This window comes from Lethenteron reissneri, chromosome 20, assembly GCF_015708825.2.
Source record: "Lethenteron reissneri isolate LAM-NWPU_2019-01 chromosome 20, ASM1570882v1, whole genome shotgun sequence".
Classification (NCBI taxonomy): domain Eukaryota; kingdom Metazoa; phylum Chordata; class Hyperoartia; order Petromyzontiformes; family Petromyzontidae; genus Lethenteron; species Lethenteron reissneri.
The window spans coordinates 16,807,316-16,829,638 of NC_083798.1; the positions used below are offsets into that span (position 1 = coordinate 16,807,316).

Sequence of the window (22,323 nt, forward strand, 5' to 3'; positions counted from 1 at the left end):
GGACGGGGGGGGCGGGGATCCGGGGACGGGGGGGGCGGGGATCCGGGGATGGGGGGGGCAGGGATCCGAGGATGGGGGGGGGGCGGGGATCCGAGGACGGGGGGGGCGGGGATCCGGGGACGGGGGGGGCGGGGTTCCGGGGACGGGGGGGGGGGCGGGGATCCGGGGACGGGGGGGGGGCAGGGATCCGAGGATGGGGGCGGGGATCCGGGGACGGGGGGCGGGGATACGGGGGGGGGGGCGGGGTTCCGGGGACGGGGGGGGGCGGGGATCCGGGGACGGGGGGGGCGGGGATCCGGGGACGGGGGGGGGGGCGGGGTTCCGGGGACGGGGGGGGGGATCCGGGGACGGGGGGCGGGATCCGAGGACGGGGGGGCGGGGTTCCGGGGGCGGGCCACGTGACCGGCGGTTCGGGTCCTCGTCGCCTTCGACGAGTGGCGGTGGTCGCGGCCCCCGCGACTCGCATTGCTGGCGACGGGGGGGGGGGCGGTGCACGCAATTGTGTTGTTAGCGTCGGCGGTGTAGTTCGCGACTCGCTCTCTCGCCTCCCGTCCGCTGCTTTGCTACCTTTGGGTGAGTTGAGTTGAGTGTGCGCTCACAGGGTTCGTTGATTCGTGTGGGTCGTTTGCTGCGCGGAGCCGAGCGCGGCGGCGGCGGGGGGGAGATCTTGGAGCAAACAAGGGGAGGAGGGAGGCGAGGAGACACGAGCGTGGTTAGGAGACGCTGATGCAGACACACGTCGTGTCCTGCAGGCGCATGGCCATCAGCAACACGTGTACTGTGGACACGGGGACACTGACCACACGTGTACTGCGGACACGGGGACACTGACACACGTGTACTGCGGACACGGGGACACTGACAACACGTGTACTGTGGACACGGGGACACTGACCACACGTGTACTGTGGACACGGGGACACTGACACACGTGTACTGTGGACACGGGGACACTGACACACGTGTACTGCAGACACGGGGACACTGACACACGTGTACTGCGGACACGGGGACACTGACCACACGTGTACTGTGGACACGGGGACACTGACACACGTGTACTGCAGACACGGGGACACTGACACACGTGTACTGTGGACACGGGGACACTGACACACGTGTACTGTGGACACGGGGACACTGACACACGTGTACTGTGGACACGGGGACACTGACACACGTGTACTGCAGACACGGGGACACTGACCACACGTGTACTGTGGACACGGGGACACTGACACACGTGTACTGTGGACACGGGGACACTGACACACGTGTACTGCGGACACGGGGACACTGACAACACGTGTACTGTGGACACGGGGACACTGACCACACGTGTACTGTGGACACGGGGACACTGACACACGTGTACTGTGGACACGGGGACACTGACACACGTGTACTGCAGACACGGGGACACTGACACACGTGTACTGCGGACACGGGGACACTGACCACACGTGTACTGTGGACACGGGGACACTGACACACGTGTACTGCAGACACGGGGACACTGACACACGTGTACTGTGGACACGGGGACACTGACACACGTGTACTGTGGACACGGGGACACTGACACACGTGTACTGTGGACACGGGGACACTGACACACGTGTACTGCAGACACGGGGACACTGACCACACGTGTACTGTGGACACGGGGACACTGACACACGTGTACTGTGGACACGGGGACACTGACACACGTGTACTGCAGACACGGGGACACTGACACACGTGTACTGTGGACACGGGGACACTGACACACGTGTACTGTGGACACGGGGACACTGACACACGTGTACTGTGGACACGGGGACACTGACACACGTGTACTGCAGACACGGGGACACTGACACACGTGTACTGTGGACACGGGGACACTGACACACGTGTACTGTGGACACGGGGACACTGACCACACGTGTACTGCAGACATGGGGACACTGACAACACGTGTACTGCAGACACGGGGACACTGACCACACGTGTACTGTGGACACGGGGACACTGCCAACACGTGTACTGTGGACACGGGGACACTGACCACACGTGTACTGTGGACACGGGGACACTGACACACGTGTACTGTGGACACGGGGACACTGACCACACGTGTACTGTGGACACGGGGACACTGACACACGTGTACTGTGGACACGGGGACACTGACACACGTGTACTGTGGACACGGGGACACTGCCAACACGTGTACTGTGGACACGGGGACACTGACCACACGTGTACTGTGGACACGGGGACACTGACACACGTGTACTGTGGACACGGGGACACTGACCACACGTGTACTGCGGACACGGGGGCACTGACACACGTGTACTGCAGACACGGAGACACTGACCACACGTGTACTGTGGACACGGGGACACTGACACACGTGTACTGTGGACACGGGAACACTGACAACACGTGTACTGCGGACACGGGGACACTGACACACGTGTACTGCGGACACGGGGACACTGACAACACGTGTACTGCGGACACGGGGACACTGACACACGTGTACTGCGGACACGGGGACACTGACAACACGTGTCGTACACAGACTGATTCACACTGATGCACATGGACACTTTGCACGCGCTTCAAGCACAGGGATACCGATACAGACACTGATGCTCGCACGCACACGGGCAGTGTCAAATATTGGCACATGTATACATGTACCGTATACGAATATAATTGTTGCTACCACAGTCACTCTTACACCTGCCACCCTCTTATGAGGGAGTTGATTCTATTCCATGAGTACGCGTTCACACACCGAGATGATACTGCCTTGCACCTGTGTGCGATACCCTTACACCGGTATAGTACGCTCATACAAGCTACTGTACCTGCACTTTGCAATCACAAATGCACCCGTACACTCTAAATAATACGCATCCTCACATTAATTCACCGATGCATACACATTGAAAATATGCCCAATTTATTTGACACTTAATCAGATTGCGCTCTTTCCCTTGTGAATCGCTTTAACAAAAAAAACATAAGATGTGTAACGTACCAACTCTGAAAAAAAACTATGCACAGTAATTGCTGCTTAAATACATTGGCGTGATATCGCCCTTGCTGAGTGGAAGGGAAAGGTTATGTTCTCGAGGGCAGGACATTAATGGCTGTGTCGGCACACGACCCTTCTTCTACTGTTATGTGTTTGTGTGCCGTTGTCCCCCATACAATCTTGAACGCATTGGATACTTTAAACGTCACTGCGGTATACACTGGAGTGGCCCAGCCATCATCCACCTTACCTGGTTACCTTATGCCGAGGACTGATGTTCACACTGCAGCAGTTATGGCTTCATTACTTAAATATCTCATCATTACAGACATGTTATTCATAACATGCTCGGTTGCAAGGATATTATTACTCAAGTAGATTAAATTTCGTTGATAATTTCCAACTGATTATTTCAGCTTCAATTGGCTCAAAGAATAAATATATATAAATGTGTATTTTTAAGTGCTGAAATCATTTACAGGTTATTAATCACCTTTGGAAATAAATGTCTTTCATATTCAGTTTCATTTATTAAAGGCCTACATATATTGCACAACATGTATGAGGTGTTTGAGTTCAAATAAATTAAATGTATTATGGCATAATGTAGGGAACTATAGCCCTAGATTGTGGTAACACGACTCTATACTGATCCTGTATCTAGAAACAGTGAAACTGACCTCCAGGTGGCTATTTTTAACATCACCGTTAAGGATCAGAGGTTTAATTCCAAGCTGCATCACCGTGAGACACATGGATGATCCATTTGCTTTCAGGACTACATAATTTGTCTCCCATTTCTTGTGCTTAGGAATATAAGGCATTTTCCCGACTGTGCTCATTTTGTAGACTGCAACACAGTTGCTTGAAACTTATGAGATGGAGTGGTTCTTGGGTAAAATATACTCTTATATAATCGCGCAACTGTATCTATCTGTGATGAACGCTGCACTTTCCGTCGTTTTCATGCAGGGGGCGCTGCAAACCTACACGCCCCCTGCATGAACGACGGAGGCGCAGGGACAGACGTTCGATTACGTTGGAATCGATCTGCAGACGGCGGTCTTCTCGCACGGCCAGCTCCGTGTTGCCTTATCTCGATCCCGCAATCCCAAACAGGTGAAAGTCTACATTGAACAGAACCCCCAGCAAGGCCATCTACTTAACGACCAGAGAAAATTCACATGAAATGAGGTTTTCAATTAAGTCTTCCAGATGTAAAATTACATTAACTTTTAATGAAGAGTTATTTAATTCAAAAACATAATACAATTCAAAGATGTTTCATTTGAAAACTTCAAAACGGAGCATCGGGTGCTTGCGTGAATGCGTCGTTCGTGTGCAATTTTTTTCGTGACTTTCCTGGCCGACGGCCGTAAATGGTTGTGAGGGGGCGCCTGGGGCGCCTATGGCACCCCCCCCACAACCCCTAGTGTCTTATTATTGGATGTTCTTCACATAAACTCTTGACCGATTGCATTGCACAATTTTCCACGTGCAAGCAAAGACAAACAACTGAATGGAAAATTACGATCTACTGATTTACGACAATACCTCACAGTATTGTCGTAAATCAGTCTTAACTGGCCGTTTGGTCCAGGCAAGCAATATATGTAAAAAAAATTTTATATACAGTAATGTGTTACAAATGTGCAAAAATTGCAAATTTCACATTCCTGAAGTTGAATGTACCTTTTAGAAACAAATGCATTGCCCTTATATTTTCTTGTCAAAATTGAACGAATGCCTTGCCAGAGCCACATTAATTGAATGTTGCTTAGACATGGCCAGCAAAATATGCAGACCATCGCTCTTACGGCTATAACAGTGCTTCCAAGACACCCATACAAAATATTACCGTTTTTATGAAGACACACCGCCTCTATTGCAAATGTTTCAGGTCTGAAGCTTGATAGGAAATAAGTCATGAGTTAAATGTTGTTCATACTTATTACGCATGCAGTCCATATTGTGTATTTTATTTCATAATTCCTGATGAGAGGAAGGCTTTTTTATCTATTTAGTTCACTGTCCTTGCATTAGCCTGTTTTCAGTCATCTGACGTGTTGGGAAATGTGCTAAATCCAGATTAGTGTTGCATGTCAAGCAAATGTTACCAGGCTGTTAGACCAGATATGATGTCATCCTTCCTTTTGCTTATCATTAGCTGCATTGTAAGGGGAATGTATAGCTAATAGATGTTGTACACGCTGTACATTTTCTGTTGCTTATTTTGTTTAATGAATGAGTATATAATATGCATATAGTTCAATCTTGATTTAAAGCTTTCGTGACCACAGGAATCCATACTCTTTGGTTATTTCGGTAAAGTCACATAGGTAGAAAAATAATAGATCACAACGTTTCGATCGCAACACAAGCAATCGTCATCAGCTGGGACAACCACAGCAAGAAGACAGACGACTAAAAATGACCCGCCAGTATTGACCTCAGTTAGCAGTGTTTTGAGCCAAATGTTCCATGCTGACTTAGACCAGTATTACTGGTAAAACGTTCCGCATTTAAAGTCCATTTTACTATTTATTTTTGCATTATATGTAGTCGATGAATATATCATGTATCACGTCCAGCCCTTTTGTTAAATGTCAAAAAGTAAATACCCTTCATTGGTAGGTCCACCTGCTAAACTCTCGCAATGCACATTGTACAAATCCTTGGAGTTGTTCATCCTGATCTCTTGTTCTCTTCATATATTCTCAGCCATGCAAAACCCCAGAGCTCGGTCTGCTCAGCATCAGCGACATCCACCATGTCTTTACCAAAGCTGTTGCTGAGACTTACATCAGACTTTGTCCCAGCCCCTAATCAATCTTAGATTAGTGAGAGGTTGCTCATTTTCATGTGCTGCCCTCATAGTCTGGCACACACTTCCCTCCCAACATCCTGTGCTGTCTGTTCGAAATGTTTAGCATACTTCCCGACATGCAACAAACTTGAAATTTGGCATGTGGGTAGCTTCCAGGCTGTACACAATGCAAAACGTATAAAAATAGACTTGTATTTTGGGGGGGGGGGGGGGGGGGGGCAATAATGGATATATTTTGCACGGCAAGTGAGCGGTGACGTCACATCTGTCATGTCACCCGCATGCGGCAGCGTTACGTAGTGTGCCTGCTGATGTCACGCATCCCCCAACCCTCCGCGTAGGCCGTGTATCCCGCACAAATATGCGGCATAGCTGTCTCGATTTTCTAAGTCAACGCGACTATTTTCAGCTCGCTCTTAAATATAAAGCAGAAAATACATCTATTTGTGTGAAGCAGTAAACACTCTCGAATGCTGAGCTCTGACGTCATGAGATTTGCACATATGATGCTGTCTGGAATTTCTAAGGGAACGTGACTATTTTCAGCTCGCCACGTCATTCCCTTCCCGAGTTCCCTGCTTAAAGTTCAATTTCCTTAAGTGAAAACATCCGATTTAGTTAAATTGATTTAATCCCTCTAGTGAGCAGCACAACTCTCCCCCTATACCCCACACCCCCTCTCTATCTCTCCTCCCTGGCTCCTCCCCCTCTCTTACCTATGTAGCCTCTTGTTACAGCAGTCCTTTTGCCCACTTCAGCAATTGTTTCTTTCTGTGGTTGTCCCACCTGATGACGGATGCTTGTGTTGTGCCCGAAACGTCGTGATTTAATTTATTTTATTTTATACCTACGTGACTTTACCGAAATAACCAAAGAGTAAAGAGTATTCAATTGATTTGTTTCGGATTTTTTCTTTCTTGCAAGCATACATTTTTTTTCAGGGTTTTCCACTCAAAAATATAAGGGCATATTAAATTAATTCAAGACAAGAATCCTAGTCTCGGGCGAAGCCGGGTAGTAAAGCTAGTTTTCTATAAATAATTCATTGTTTTCAATGTATGCAAACGCTATGTTTATTTTGTAATGTTACATTCGGAATGTAAGAGCATAACCAAGAATGGAACGTTACACAATACAAAAACGATGGCAACAATTTGATGCTCAAATTGTTTCTTGAATTGAATCGCAGCCTTGACTTATGAAAATTCACATTACAGTTAGAAGAGAGTGATTGAATAATTAAACAACTTGGTTTCTTAACTGCTCAATCACTCACAATTACGTGTACAACATATGCATTACTACGTTTGTAGAGGTTAACTTGATTTTCTTAGAGTGTAATTATACACATGGATAATTATACCGATGAGTAAATCAGTTATATAGCATTGTGGGGACTGAGAGTTATTCATGGTACAGTATGTATATGTCCGTTCCAATGGCAGGCCATAACAACTGTATGTTTTGACCTTTCTGGAGTTTGTAAAATAAGCATTTCTGTTGATATTGACAGTGTACCACACTTGAGTTGCTCATGGAGTTGGTGAACTTATACCAAAGCACTTTTTTGCAAGAGCGTAATTAAATTTATTTCAGGAAAGGACAAAAATGTAAAACTATCACCTGAAATAAAACGCATACCTATTGCGTTCAACGCTTACATTTTTATAAATTCCTTTTCTTATCCTTTTTATTCTTAGTGTCCTCAGTTCTGCCACTAAGCAGAGATAAGTGCCTTTTTTATTTGTGGCTTTTTTATGACCTGCCTGTTCTTACCATCTTTCCCCCTTTACTAGTGCACTACTGCCTTTGTTTTACTTGATTTAAAAGTTTGAATGTAAAGCAGTGGTATAGCCTCCCTCTTGTTCTGAAGTGCTCATTTGTGTCAAGTGCTCGCGTTTGTACCTCAGTGGCCTTTCTCTTGCCTTCCTTGCACAGAATTGTACTTCAGTGTTCAACACGCTGTGATGCTCTCTCCCTTTGACAAAGCACATCACAATTATTGCCGCGTTTGTAGTTTTTCTTGTCACAATCTTATGAAATTCCAAAGGTGGGTTTGGAGATGTACAACGAGCATATGTTTGTGTTTTGTATTTTTTTTGCGCCGTGCATAGCCAACTGTGCTAATTGAAGGCAATCATCATTGTCATCAGCCATGTTCAAGCAACTTTTTGATAATTGCCTTCGTAAGCTGTCACCTCAATTTCTCAGGATTTCATATTCCACCTAGTCCCTGCTAATGAACTGATTTCATCACTTTATCTCTTTGGAGACTGTCCTCTCGAATGCATTCCGTTCCTTAGTTGCAACTCACTGCCTTTTGTCCAATTGTGTTGGTATATCCCTCGAAAAATCACTTTGCTTAGGTTAATCTAAGGTTTCTATTCTTCCATTTGTGTGGTCGATGTTACTCATTGAGTTTTCTGGTCTTCACCAAGTGAACTTCAAAAGCCCTGTAATATTATTGAAAAAAGATGTCCATTGTGTGCCAGTAGAATGGACCATTTGTGTCAGATTTCAAAATGACTGTGTGGAACAGTTACATTTTAAATGCTTCCCCTGTGGGGACCTCACATTCATATTATTGGGACATATGAGTGTATTTCTACTGTAAAGCATTTATTTATCTTTAAGATTATTACAAATGACAACTATTTATGAAATTGCCCCTGTAAATAAGTAAATTGTGTACCAGAAATGGCATGTTCACAGAATGGCTCAATGCTGTGCTGACTTAAGTTACAAGAATTTGTCAGCTGTGCAGGGTGAGGAGTTTGTTTGGAATGCATTGGCTTCTTTGGAGTATGGGGAGGCCTGTGGATTTATAAATGAGTCGTGGAGTATCCAGGAAGCAGCTGCGTTTTGAAGTCGTGTTGTTTTATTGTTATTCTCGATATACCAATTGCTGCCCCACAGCAGTTTCAACCTCAAGGGATTCCTCCTCAGCCCATCGCGGGTTAGCGGGTTACGCTACGAACCCGGCGCCCCGAGTTCACTACCCACTCATGGCCAACACCATTGACGATTATCTTAACCAGTCCTGGGCCTCCCCTAGGTCGACTCAGCCACATGAGTACCTGGTGCGATGAATAAAAACATTTCCACGAGGGAGTCAAAGCCAACCTGGCGTGGTGTTGGCCACCCACCCCCTCATGTACCGTTCTGGCCTTCATAGGTGCTCGCTAACAGCACTTGCCCCAACAGTCTGTTAAGGCTATACTGTTGGATCTTTGGTGCTCACAAATTCTTGAAAGATCTGAACGCATTCAATGAGCTCCTCCAGCTGGCAAGGTTGCGTTGTCTGGGTCATGTAGCCCATATTCCCAGCCACCGCATGCCCAAGCAGCTTCTGCTTGGCTGGATAGAGGGGGCTAAACGGGCACGGCACGGGCTGAAGAAGAAATAGACTCATGCGGTACGGGAGAATGTGGAGCGGAGTGGACTTGCTGAACACTGGTACCAGCGGTGTCAAGATTGGCTTATATGGAGAAGGCTCGTAAAGGATGCTACTGGTCGGTTGGAGGCAGTCGCCGTCCAACAACAACGGAGAGCAGAGGAACGATGCTCACAATAAGCAGAAAGCTGGGTGGTTAAATTGCAGCAGGTTGGCATGGTAGGCGGCGCAGGTTATGCATCTGCCCGTCATCTCGGTCTCTCAATCCATAGCACCTCGGTTTGTCCCGTGACCTGTCAGCGATCTTTCGACACTTCACGTGGCCTCGGTGTGCACCTGGCCTGGCACAAGCGCCTTTGTGACGTCACCGCTATTTAGTGGCGATTGGCAGCTGTTATACCCCAAATAACATAGGATTCCCAGAATTAAAGAGAGGGTTTTCTCTATAACATAATTGGTTTTCATGAAGTAGTATTAGTGCAGCACTATTCATGACACCTTTACAGACAGTCTAGTGATGAGAACAATGGGTTATATGCACTCTGGATTGCATTAGTCACCCATCTGTTGATGTCTATTTTGGTTGCTTTGTGTGTTCCACAGCATCATTAATAAGTGCTCGGGTTTCAAATTAAACCTTTGTGTGTGTCCTGCTGAGCAGGCCAGACGGTGTTGTATTCCTTGATAGATGAGATGCACGGCATAATTATAATCGTTTGCGTAAATATTTGGGTTATGATAAACAGTTTGGAATTAGCTCTTCTGAAAGACTTACATTTTATAACCACTTTGAAAAACTTGCTTTCATACCATTCTGTGCTCTGTTCAATGCCATACATTATTACGAAGGCCACTTAATGCGGCACAGTTATAATGCTTGATCAAGGAACATAAGTTAGAGAAACTGAGGATTTTAGATTACGAAAATATTGCTGTTCATAATTATTTATTGGTCTTACAGTGTATAGATCTGGATAACAACGGACATGTTTACAGCAGGATATGTTGAGGTTTAGTGATAGCTGCCCAGCAATATCCAGTGGCTAAGATACACAAACACCCAATAATTTATCTCCGTGTTTATTTCATTGTGTCTTGTTACAGTGCTATCCATTTGGGTGGTGCTGTTTATATCGTGCTTGACCATATATTCAGAAATTCGGGAGTTCAGTCACGGCCACAGTTAGCGCACACCGTTATTGTCTGATGTTAATAATTTAAGTACTCATTTGTGGGTTGTCAATAATAGTCAACTGTAGGATAGACTGGCTCCTGTCGTTTATGTACAGTTTATCCTGCTGGTGGCTCAGCCATAGAGAGAGAGATGATCACCAACAAATCTGAATTTGAGCATTGCAACTCGTTGTCTTGACGTAATATTCTTTAACAAGTTAGATTTATGATTTACAATACACTTCTAAATGTTAGTGTGTACAATTCAAGTGCACTTATTGCTCACGATAAAGGTTTTTTTTTGGTTCGATAACATAATTATAAATGTCGTTAACCCCCCTGGTTGTAATCACCAGCGAAATGTACTCAATTTTAAATGTTGTGAATTTACTTGCCATCACACCAGTGTGCTGAAGTAATAGCTAATTGGCTGTTAATGTAAAGAAATTTAACCTGTTAATGTAACACCAGAGAGTCGAAAATAACTACGAACATTGGCAGGTAGGATGGAAACATCACAGCCAGTTATGACTTAAACTGGTCAATAACGTCCTTCCAATGATTGCTCAGTTTGTACCCATCTTCTCGGTTGAAATTGTGTCTGCTTATATATCTGAACTAGCTTTACTACCTGGCTTCGCCCGAGACTTGGATTCTTGTCTTGGATTAATACACGGCCTACGCGGAGGGTGGGGGGATGCGTGACGCTGCCGTATGCGGGTGACATCACAGATGTGACGTCACCACTCACTTGCCGTGCTAAATATATGCTTATTGCTCCCCCCCCCCCAAAATACAAACGTATATTTTTTATACTTTTTCCATTGTGTACAGTCTGGAAGCTACCCACATGCCAAATTTCAAGTTTGTTGCATGTCGGGAAGTATGCAAAACATTTCAGACACACATATTCACAAATTTCCCTTTTATATATATCTGGCTTCATGAACGAATCTTTGCTGATAGCCAGTGGGTTTTCAGAGTACCTTCGTCTTGGCAAAATCAATTTCGTGTGTGCCCACAGCGTTAAAATAATGATCAGCCATGGCTGAGGTATTGGTCCTACCGTGTTTCAGATCTGCCTTATGTTCACGAACACGGTCCGAGACATGCCGCTTAGTTTCCCCAATGTAACTACTGCCACAGACACAGCTTAGTTTGTAGACGCCGGGATATTGCATGTCAGGGATCACATCCTTCACAGATGGGATCAGATCACAAATTTTATGCACTGTGTTGAATCGAACCTGGATCTTGTGTTTGCTCATGATTTTGGAAGTCTGTTTTGTGACCCCTGCTATGTATGGCAAGGTGATGGTTTTGATTGTGATGATGTTTCCATCCTACCTGCCGATGTTAGTAGTTATTTTCGACTCTCTGGTGTTACATTAACAGGTTAAATGCCTTTACATTAACAGGTTAAATGTCTCACACTAACACAGCCACCATTGCTCGTTTTCCTCGATGTGGCTGTGGCTCTACGATCTTACATTGACATACTAATCTCTCACAATACAATGGCCACCTCCACAGCTTCGTCGTCGTGGAGGTGGCTCTCCGATTTACCCGATCTTACATTTACATGCAAATTTCATCACTAGCCGAGCCCACTTCGCTTATGACCCTTGGGCTACACGCATATCAAACCTTTATAACACCCTGCCTCAGCAGCTCTCCCGCTATTTTTTCACCTGATGACGATTGCTTGTGTTGCGACCGAAACGTCGTGATATTTGTATTCTTTTTTTTCTATCTACATGGCTTTACCGAAAGACCCAAATAATGTGTTGTATGTCAATTGATGTAGTTTTCTCGGATTCTGTGGATATGCCTGACCTATAAATCTGGTACCAATGCTTTCTTGCAGTCACGCACAGCTGCCCAGCCCTGCTTTCTGTACAGCTGTTGGCTCTGGAAAAACGAGTAAATATTTTTATTATGTGCTGTCTCGATGGTGGGTCACGCGATTAGATTCTCTTGCTTTTCCCTGTCCCATTTATATTGTCTCTCATTCATTATTTTGCATCAAAGCTCACCGTTACATTCGTGTATAATTATAATTCAAAATGATTATAATATTTTCAATTTAATCCAGATATTGTAAATGTATGAATTTTATTCAATGGCTCATCCCTAACAACTAATAGCCACACATGCTGCTGTGTTGGTAATATGCATATGAAGGGACAACACAGATATGTATCAGTTGTCAATGTCAACGTATCATTGCTGTGTGTTCTGACAGTTACCCCTGAATCTTTAAGGCGCCTCTATTATGAGTTAGATAATAATTGGTAAGCCTTGACAGTAGTGCTGAGCTACAGTGTTGGGTAGGCTGCAATAACAGAATTTTGGACCTCCAAATCCATGAGTGCTCATTGTATAAGCAGAAAACACATATCTGGGTCCTGTGGGTTTTCATAATGCAACTGTCTCATAGGTTTAGGCTTATGGGACTTAAAAGGGTCTTACTGCTCATTGCATTATAGTGAATTATCCTCCATGTACAGTGCAGTTTGTCTGCATTTCCTTCAGAAAATGCGTATTGGTGATTTGAAATACTCTTCATTTTATATAAACATCAATATAACAAGAAGGCTGCTGAGTCGTACTGCAATTTTAAAGAGGCTCTTGCATTAGGATGATCCCTCAGTGAATTTGACGCAATGATGTCATGTTATATAGTCTACACTACAGCATTCTCAAATACACCAATTTGTTTTGAAGCAATATTAATTTAATTGTAACACTGCGGCAAAATTATGTTGTGCGATTGGTCATTTATTTACATAAATATAACTTAAAATGGTCCATCATGTATAGTGAACACATTACCTCATGGACCAAACATCGTGTATAGAAGTATCGGGTTTTATTTAGCGGCTGAATTATGAGCTTATTTTGTTGTTACCTATAATGTAGGTGTTAAATAACTTTTGTAACGCAAATTATTCTAAGCTCCTCACGACAAATTGTCAGCGTCTACTGAAGTTAATTATAGCTCAACATGCATGAAAGAGATAAATCTTCACTTCCATCTCAAAAGGATGAATAATGCAGGATGCAGCTGTTACATGGCATTGAGCCATTGTCTTAGTTCAATTAACTCATCAAGCCGTACTGTAATAGGGCAGCACTCATTTATGATGGTATCCCTGAGCCAGCTCGGACACATTCTCATGCCGAGGACATGCATCTTCATAGGATGACATCGACTTCTCACAGAGCGATATACATGTTTATAGACCGTGGGAATGATGGGCTGAGTTGACTCATTAGCAGTGACTTATCTCAACAACCTTCCGATTGTTAACTGCTCCAACCACAACTGCACCCAGCTGAACAACGAGTTGTGTGCATACAAATGATGATCGTAGTGTACAAATTACCATGATCAAAATCTCGTTTTTGGTGCAATGTATGGTTGTAATATTGTTATGAACTGAAACGGTGTGTGAGGAGGAAATAAAGCAGTATAAGTATACAATTTAAACAATCCATTTTACCTAAAAAAGGGAAATATTGTAGTTGCATTATACAAATGATGTACACACATGATGGAAACTGACATTTTTGTGATTTTTCTAGTGATGCAAAATTGCAATTATGCTATCAACATCATGTCTCTTAAGCACTCCCGATCAGTGCAGCATGTGAAATATATCAGACTTCTGACACCCTTTCAAGTGAAGTTTTGTTTACCCACACAGTGGGGGGGGGGACCTTTTCCACATGCCCTGGTACAGAGAAATGTCTGTCAACATGTTAAACCTATCTAGTCCAGGGTATCATTGGTTCTGGCTCAGTGCTCCGATGACCCCTGAGCAATATGACCACCTCCCACTTATTCATTCATTTCAAAAGGTATTTTAAGAACCCAGAATGCAGTGGGAATATCAAAAGGAGGGAGGAACAACGTGTAACAGGCCCAGGCGTAGTGCACCCTCGTAATTAGCGAACGGATGAGGGCATCCGGGCTCGCTGCCCTACCATAGTAGGGGTCACGATCGGGAACAGTGCATTTAAGGGGGGAGGGGGGAAAAGGGGGTATATACTTTTTTTTAAATCAACCTTGAGTGCAGAAATACTTGACAAGTGTTTCCTTTAGCATTTACGTTTAAAAATGCGCTTATAACAAATTGCTTTGAGAAAAAGTGTTAAAGGTATATGGGCCCTCAGAGCTTATATGCTGAATTACCATTTAGAAGGAAAGAAAGCTACCTTATCTTGATTGTCTTGGAGCAAAACAGGGATTTATTGGCTTGGCTAGTAGTATTCGACTTGATTGCAACGTCAAAGACAACAACAGCTATATGAATACAATTGTGGTGTTTGCTTCATGCAAAACTCATTTACTTGGTACCAAAAGGTAGCCTTTCACATCAGGTATTTGCCTGTGGAGATGTTAATGGGCATCCATTATGTATTAACATTACATAGCAGGACTGTTAACACTTGGCACTGAGATACAATCTCTCCGTTGTGCAATAAAATATCAGGCTTGCCCAGATTCCACCTGCCTGGCTAATTGTCAACTATACATTTCACCTTGTTGAGACATTGCCGTTTCTTAAAGAGTTGGCATTTCTATGAAAGCATCGATGTAAAATAAGCATATTCAAACTGAGAAAGTATGACCTTTAATCAACATTTATTTTTTCACGTAAATGTGGATTGAAGGTCAAGCCAGAATGTATTTGAAGTAGAACTGAAAATCTGTTGGGATAATTCCAACTAGGCTGGATCCTGGTACAAATGTACCTTCAGGTTCTGGCACAATGTAATGTTGAATGTGTGAAATATCATCCTTTTGCTTTTATAAGTAACTAGCTTTACTACCCGGCTTCGCCCGGGACTAGGATTCACCACGCCCGGCCGCTTTTGTCTCCCCAGTGGCGATGTTCACACACCACACCAGTTACTCGTTTGAGGCTGAGTCAACCTAGGGGAGGCCCAGGACCGGTTCAAATAATTGTCACCGGTGGTGGCCGTGAGCGGGAATCGAACTCGGGTCGTCGGGTTCGTAGCACAGCGCGCTAACCACTACGGCAGTAAACGACTCAAATAATAAACCAATGCTGCGCGAAGAACGCCTTAGACCTGCAACACATTTGTATGGCACTTTACTCGCGGAGGGTTGGTTTGGGGGGGGATTAGTGACCTCAGCAGGCACACTGTGTAACGCTTCCTCATGCGGGTAACATCACAGATGTGACGTCACAGCTCACTTGCCGTGCACAATATAAATCCATTATTGCGCCCCCCCCCCCCCAAAATAAATACAAAAGTAAATTGTTATACTTTGTGCATGGTGTGCAGTCTGGAAACTACCCACATGCCAAATTTCAAGTTTGTTGCATGTCGGGAAGTATGCTAAACATTTCGAACAGACACACATTCACAAATTTCCCTTTTATATATATACATATGTTGAAATTATCGTCCACACAAGAACTAAAATTACTTGACTTATCGTCACAAAATTAGATCCGCAATGCTAGTGGGAGAGAAAAGGCTTAATTGGATGTAATTTAAATTGGATATCTTTCCAATTCCATGAAATGTTTATCTGCATAACGCTCCACCGGTAAACCCTCAGCATTGAAGGTTGGGCAGGCAGGGTGGAGCTTTGGCACAACATGCTCTTATTAGGATATGCAAGGGTGCAAGGGCATTTTCAAAGCAGTAGGCTGTGTGGCTGAGTACACTTATCGGTTCATGTGATGCAATTATCATTTGAATGGAATATAACAGACATTGGTTCGGTTTTTAGCTTTTCTAATGACCTTGTCTCCATTATTAGGTTTCAGTATGATTTTAGTCTTTGCTAATGTCATCCCTAAAAGAGTAACAAACGTTTCCATGTAAATTATATTTTCATTCTAAACTATTGTTTGCATTGTAACAATCCAGTGTATCATTAGCATGACAATGCTGGTGGGAGCATGCTTTCAATACAAATACAATTCAAACATTTTCTGCGAACACGCAACCTTGTGTTATCGTGCACAGCCGTTCCAAGAATTTTTTTTTTTATTTGACAAGACACACGAAGCAATATATACTGCTGATTTTCCTTCATTCTGGGTTTCTCAGCAATGTCCCATTTAATTGTCAGACAGAATACCAATGCCCAATGTTGTATTATTTTGCAGTATTATTTTTCTATCTACGTGGCTTTACTGAAAGACCCAAAGAATATGAATTCCTGCAATCACGAAAGCGTTAAGTCAAGATTTAACCGAATCTGCAGGAAAGGTTACCACACAACTATTAGATCTTTCAACAAACTTCGAGACAAAAAGGCTCATCTAATCGAGTCGCTCACTTTTCTGAAGAGATGTCGCGACACTAAGGTAAAACCGATCGCCTTTACACTCACAGCTGCTGCTGTTACTTCTCCGAATGCTACACGGATCTTGTTTAGGGACAGCCTAGCCCAGATCTCTGAGAGAATAAGACTGCTCTGATTTGAACTAGACAATTTAGACAAGACCCTCTTGCAATGAAAATTGACAGAAAAAAATGTCTCCATCTCTGATTGGGACCATGTAGATAACATGACATCCTCTTCAGCCACCTCAATGTCAGCTAAATGCAAAGATAACCTGATTTCCAAGTTCAAGCTCCTTTCCAAGAAGAAACCAGATCCATATATTAAAAAGTTAGATGGTGACAAGAATGTTATTAATCAGAGCAACAGCCCAATTTTCAACAGCCTAAAATCGGTTCTAGCTAAAGGGTTGAATTTCGCAGTCACCCCTAAACACATCCCAGTTGATGATATCATTCCCCAGGTCGATGTAGCCCTTAAGGGTTTGGGACACATTCCTGCAGACGTGGCAAGATCGGAAATCATTGCAAACCTTAAAAACACTAAGACACCTGTTAGCAACATCAGCAAAGATGAGCGCATTGAGCTTTCTCAACTAAAAAAGAGAGATGACAGTCATCCTCTCAGCCGACAAGGGCAATGCCTCTGTCATCATGGACAAAACCACATACAATAACAAAATTCAGGACCTACTTAATGATGGCAGCTATACCAAAATCAAAAGATATCCTACCAACGGCCTGGTTAAAAAAACCAACAACATCATCACTGATTCGACATATTTAATCAAATCAACCAAGCGGCTTTCCTTAAAACTCTCTGCTGCTAGACCACCCAGATTTTATGGCTTACCAAAAATCCATAAAGAAGGTACACCACTCCGTCCTATCGTCTCCACCTTTACTCACCCACCTACAAACTGGCCCGATTTCTGTCTGAGACCTTGCAACCATTCACTGGTAAGATCACCTCAGCTGTACTTAACTTTGTTCAATGAAGAACATCTCACTATCTCCAGGTGATTTGCTTGTCAGTTTCGATGTGGTATCTTTGTTTCCCAAAGTCCCTGTGCCTGACACCATTGCAATCATTGAAGATTTGGTCCATCAAGGACTGAATGCTGATGTACCGGCCTCATCAACACTTACTTTACCTGGAATGGAACATTCTACAAACAAGTTGAAGGTACCCCAATGGGTTCTCCCCTTATCTCCAGTTGTAGCCAATGTTTTCACAGAGAAATTCGAGACAGATGCCATCCAGGCATCCACCCTACGTCCTTCCTTGTGGAAGCGATACGTAGATGATATGTTCATCATCTGGCCACATGGCCTACCAGCTCGGGACCAATTCTTCAACCACATCAATTCCATACACCCAGCCATCAAATTCGCCATGGAGGTGAAAAAGGATGGCAATTTACCATTCTTGGATGTTTTAATCGAAAACAGACCTGATGGCTCAATGGGACACTGTCTACAGGAAAGCCACCCGTACGGATGCCTACCTAAAACCTGACTCCCACCACCATCCATCCCAGAAGAATTCCCTCATCAAAACTCTATACCATCGAGCTCGTTGTATTTCCGACCATTACTACCTAGCCAGTGAACTGGAGCATGTACACCAAGCCCTCAAGAAGAATGGATATTCAGACTACACAATCCATAGAGCTATCACCCCAACCTTTGGGAAAGAACCATCTTAGGAACCCAATCAAAACCATCACCTTGCCATACATAGCAGGGGTCACCAAAAATATTTCCAAAATCGTGAGCAAACGCAAGATCCAGGTACAATTCAACACCGTGCATAAAATCGTGATTTGATCCCATCTGTGAAGGGTGTGATCCTTGACATGCAGTACCCTGGTGTCTTCAGACTAAGCTGTGTCTGCAGCAACAGTTACATTGGGGAAACTAATCGACATGTCTCGGACTGGGTTCGTGAACATAAGGCAGATCTGAAACACTGTAGTACCAATACTTTAGCCGTGGCTGATCATTATTTTAACACTGTGGGCACACACGAAATTGATTTTGCCAAGACGAAGGTACTCTGTAAACCCACTGGCTATCAGCAAAGATTCGTCCATGAAACCATCTATATATATAAAATCGTTCATGTCTGTCTGTCTGTCTGTGTGTGTGTGTGTGGACTTTGGCCCATACGCACTTTCATTGGACGGCGGTTGCCCCTGGCAACGGCTAGCCACGCCTTCGCCGCTTTCATTGGACCTGGCAACGGCTAGCCACGCCTTCGCCAAGGGCTGCAGTTTCATTGGACGGCGGTTGCCCCTGCCAACGGCTAGCCACGCCTTCGCCACTTTCATAAGCTCCGTATTTAATTAAATAATAGCCATTACACAGTATTGTTGGAGCGCTAGGGGGGGGGGGGGAAGGAACGCCACCCGTACCCTGCCTTTTCCAAGCCGACAATTTTAGGCGAGGCCGCAGGCTTTGCACGCTACTAGGCCTCGACACCCACCACGCCACTCTGAGGTAAATTCATCAAAGTTTTTCCTACTCTTCACTACACCCCCACCACAATGTGTGCTATTAATATTACTTTTAAACCCAACGCGCCAACAATCGATTACTTTAATGTTCACTGTACAAATACTCATTTAGCTGGGTGAGCGTACTGCCAGTCTATCATGTACACTGTAGCCTGCTTATTAAGCTCGGTAAGCGTACTGCCACTCTATCATGTACACTCTAGCCTGCTTATGAAGCTGAGTGCGTGTGCTGGCAGTCTATAATGTGGACTCTTGCCTGGTTATTATAATCGATTCTTTATATGTTCTTTGTACAAACAGTCATTAAGCTGCTTGAGCGACCCCAGTTCGATTCCAACTCACGCCCACCACCGCTGACGATTATTTGAAACGGACCTGGCCCTCCCCTAGGTCCACTCAGCCTCAAAAGCGTAACTGCTGTCGTGTGTGAACATCGTCACTGGGGAGACAAAGGCGGCGGGGCATCGTGGATCCAAGTCCCGGGCGAAGCCGGGTCATGTGTATGTGTGTTTGTGTTTATGTGTATGTCTGTGTGTCTCTATGTATGTGTGTATGTATGTGTATGTATGTGTTTGTGTGTATGTGTGTGTGTATGTATGTGGGTTTTTTTTTATGTCTTTATGTGTATGTCTGCGTGTCTCTATGTATGTGTGTATGTACGTGTGTGCATGTGTTTGTGTGTATGTATGTGTGTGTCTATGTATGTGTGTGTATGTGTTTCTGTGTATGTATGTGTGTGTATGTATGTGTGTTACGTGTCTGTCTGTGTGTCTGCATGTATGTGTGTGTGTATTGTGTATGTGTGCATGTATGTGTGTGTTTGTGTGTATGTGTATGTCTGTGTGTTTGTATGTGTGTGTATGTGTGTGTATGTGTTTGTGTGTATGTGTGTGTATGTATGTGTGTGTATGTGTTTGTATGTGTTTGTGTGTTTACGCTCGCATTACACAAATGTGTTGCTGGTCTAAGGCGTTCCTCGCACAGCATTGCCGCTTTATTATTTCAGTCGTTTACTGCCTTACGCACCCTGAAAGTCGTGTGTGTCTGCAGCAAGCGCGTGTATGTGTACCTATGGACGCGCGCGCGTGTGTTGTGTAGGGGGAACGGTAGTGTAGTGCTTAGCGTGCTGTCTGTGTCTGTGTGTGTGTCTGTGTGTGTGTCTGTGTGTGTGCGTGTGTGGTGTGTGGGGAGCGGTAGTGTAGTGCTTAGCGTGCTGTCTGTGTGTCTGTGTGTGTGTGTGTCTGTCTGTGTCTGTCTGTGTGTGTCTGCGTGTGTCTGTGTGTGTGTCTGTGCGTGTGTGGTGTGTGAGGAGCGGTGGGTGTAGTGCTTAACGCTACGCTGCGCTACCAACCCGGCGAACCGAGTTCGATTCCCGCTCACGGCCACCACCGGTGACGATTATTTGAACCTCCCCTAGGTCGACTCAGCCTCAAACGAGTAACTGGTGTGGCGTATTAACATCGGCACTTGGGAGACAAAGGCGGCCGGGCGTGGTGGATCCAAGTCCCGGGCGAAGCCGGGTAGTACAGCTAGTCCAGATATACAAACACAGACACAATTTCAACCGAGAAGATGGGTACAAACTGAGCAATCATTGGAAGGACGTTATTAACCAGTTTAGATCATAACTGGTTGTGTTGTTTCCTTCCTACCTACCTACGTTAGCAGTTATTTTCGGCTCTCTGAGTTGCATTCACTAACACAGCCACCGTTAGCTGTGTTAGTAAATGGCGGCTTGCCATCCTTTTCTACCTCCATGTGGCAATGTTCCTTTCCGAGCTCTCTCTAGCTTATATTTACAAGCAAATTTCTTACATTGACATGCTAATCTCTCACAATACAATGGCCACCCCCACAGCTTCGTTTATCAAGATTTCTCTAGCCCCGCCCACTAATCCTTGGGCTACACCCATCTCAAACCTTTATAACTCCCTGCCTTAGCAGCGATCCCACCATATATTTTTTCCTGCTTCAGCAGCTCTCACCTGATGACGATTGCTTGTGTTGCGATCGAAACGTCGTGATATGGTGATTATTTTTTTTTTTTTATCTACGCGGCTTTACTGAAAGACCCAAAGAATGTTTCAGTATTGTGATAGCATGCAGAATAAATGTTGACTTAAAGCTTTCGTGACTGCAGGAATTCATCTTCTTTGGGTCTTTCGGTAAAGTCACGTAGATGGCTCAAAGAAAAGAACAAAAAACTACGACATTTCGATCACAACACAAGGGATCATCATCACTAGGAGTTTTTGTTATTTTCTTTGAACCATCTACATGACTTTACCAAAAGACCCAAATAATATAGCATGCAGAATAGATTAAATGATGATGCAACTGTTTATGTAACAGCATGTTGTACAATTGACTGATCAATAATGAAATGTATAACACGCACAATGTAAGAGTTGTTTTTCTAAGCTGTTTTTAAGAGTGCCAATAGATTAATCATGGCCGTGCCTGTGAAGTGGTATGTTCATTTATCCCTTTATAAGAAGACATTTTACATGTGTTCGTGAAAACGACAAAATCTATGCACTATTTACAATAAATGTTTGAATGTTTATACATGGATGTTATCATTCTTGTACATGAGTATTAGCTCTATCGTTAGTGTGTGTGTTTTAAGCTTGTGTAAAGACGGCTTGACACACTTGTCTTGAGATGGTTTCTTTATTGAACAGCCCCGAGTCTCCCGCGCATCTCCCTTGTATAAGGACCGAGGCCACGCCCCCCTTCCTGAACCTTCTCGCTGACTCTGGAAGCTCGCTCCACCAGCAGACTCTACCCTCTTCTTCCGTCACCTGACCACGCTCCCTTCTCGATCATTCCCGTTGCCACCAGTCCCTTCGTACTCACAGCTGACACCTCTCTCTTTACCTCCCGTGGCCACTAGTGCATTCGCACTGTAGGCTGACTCCCCACTCATTACCTCCCATGGCCACTAGTCCACTCACATCGCAGGTAGACTCTACTGTCATTACACTTGCATGCTTATTGTGTGTAACAATTTGCATGAGCATTTACACACTACTTGTTT

The 22,323-nt window shown here is 44.6% G+C and overlaps 1 protein-coding gene across 5 annotated transcripts in view; it reads left to right on the forward strand.

Annotated features, from left to right (window-relative positions):
* The first annotated feature begins 392 nt into the window (after window positions 1-392).
* MPP7 (MAGUK p55 scaffold protein 7) overlaps window positions 393-22,323 on the forward strand; it is a 58,927-nt gene continuing 36,996 nt past the window's right edge. For all 5 annotated transcript variants that reach the window (XM_061555181.1, XM_061555184.1, XM_061555182.1 and 2 more), the window contains exon 1: window positions 393-573. The gene's annotated coding sequence lies outside the window, so the exon portion shown is untranslated. The remainder of the gene's footprint in view (window positions 574-22,323) is intronic.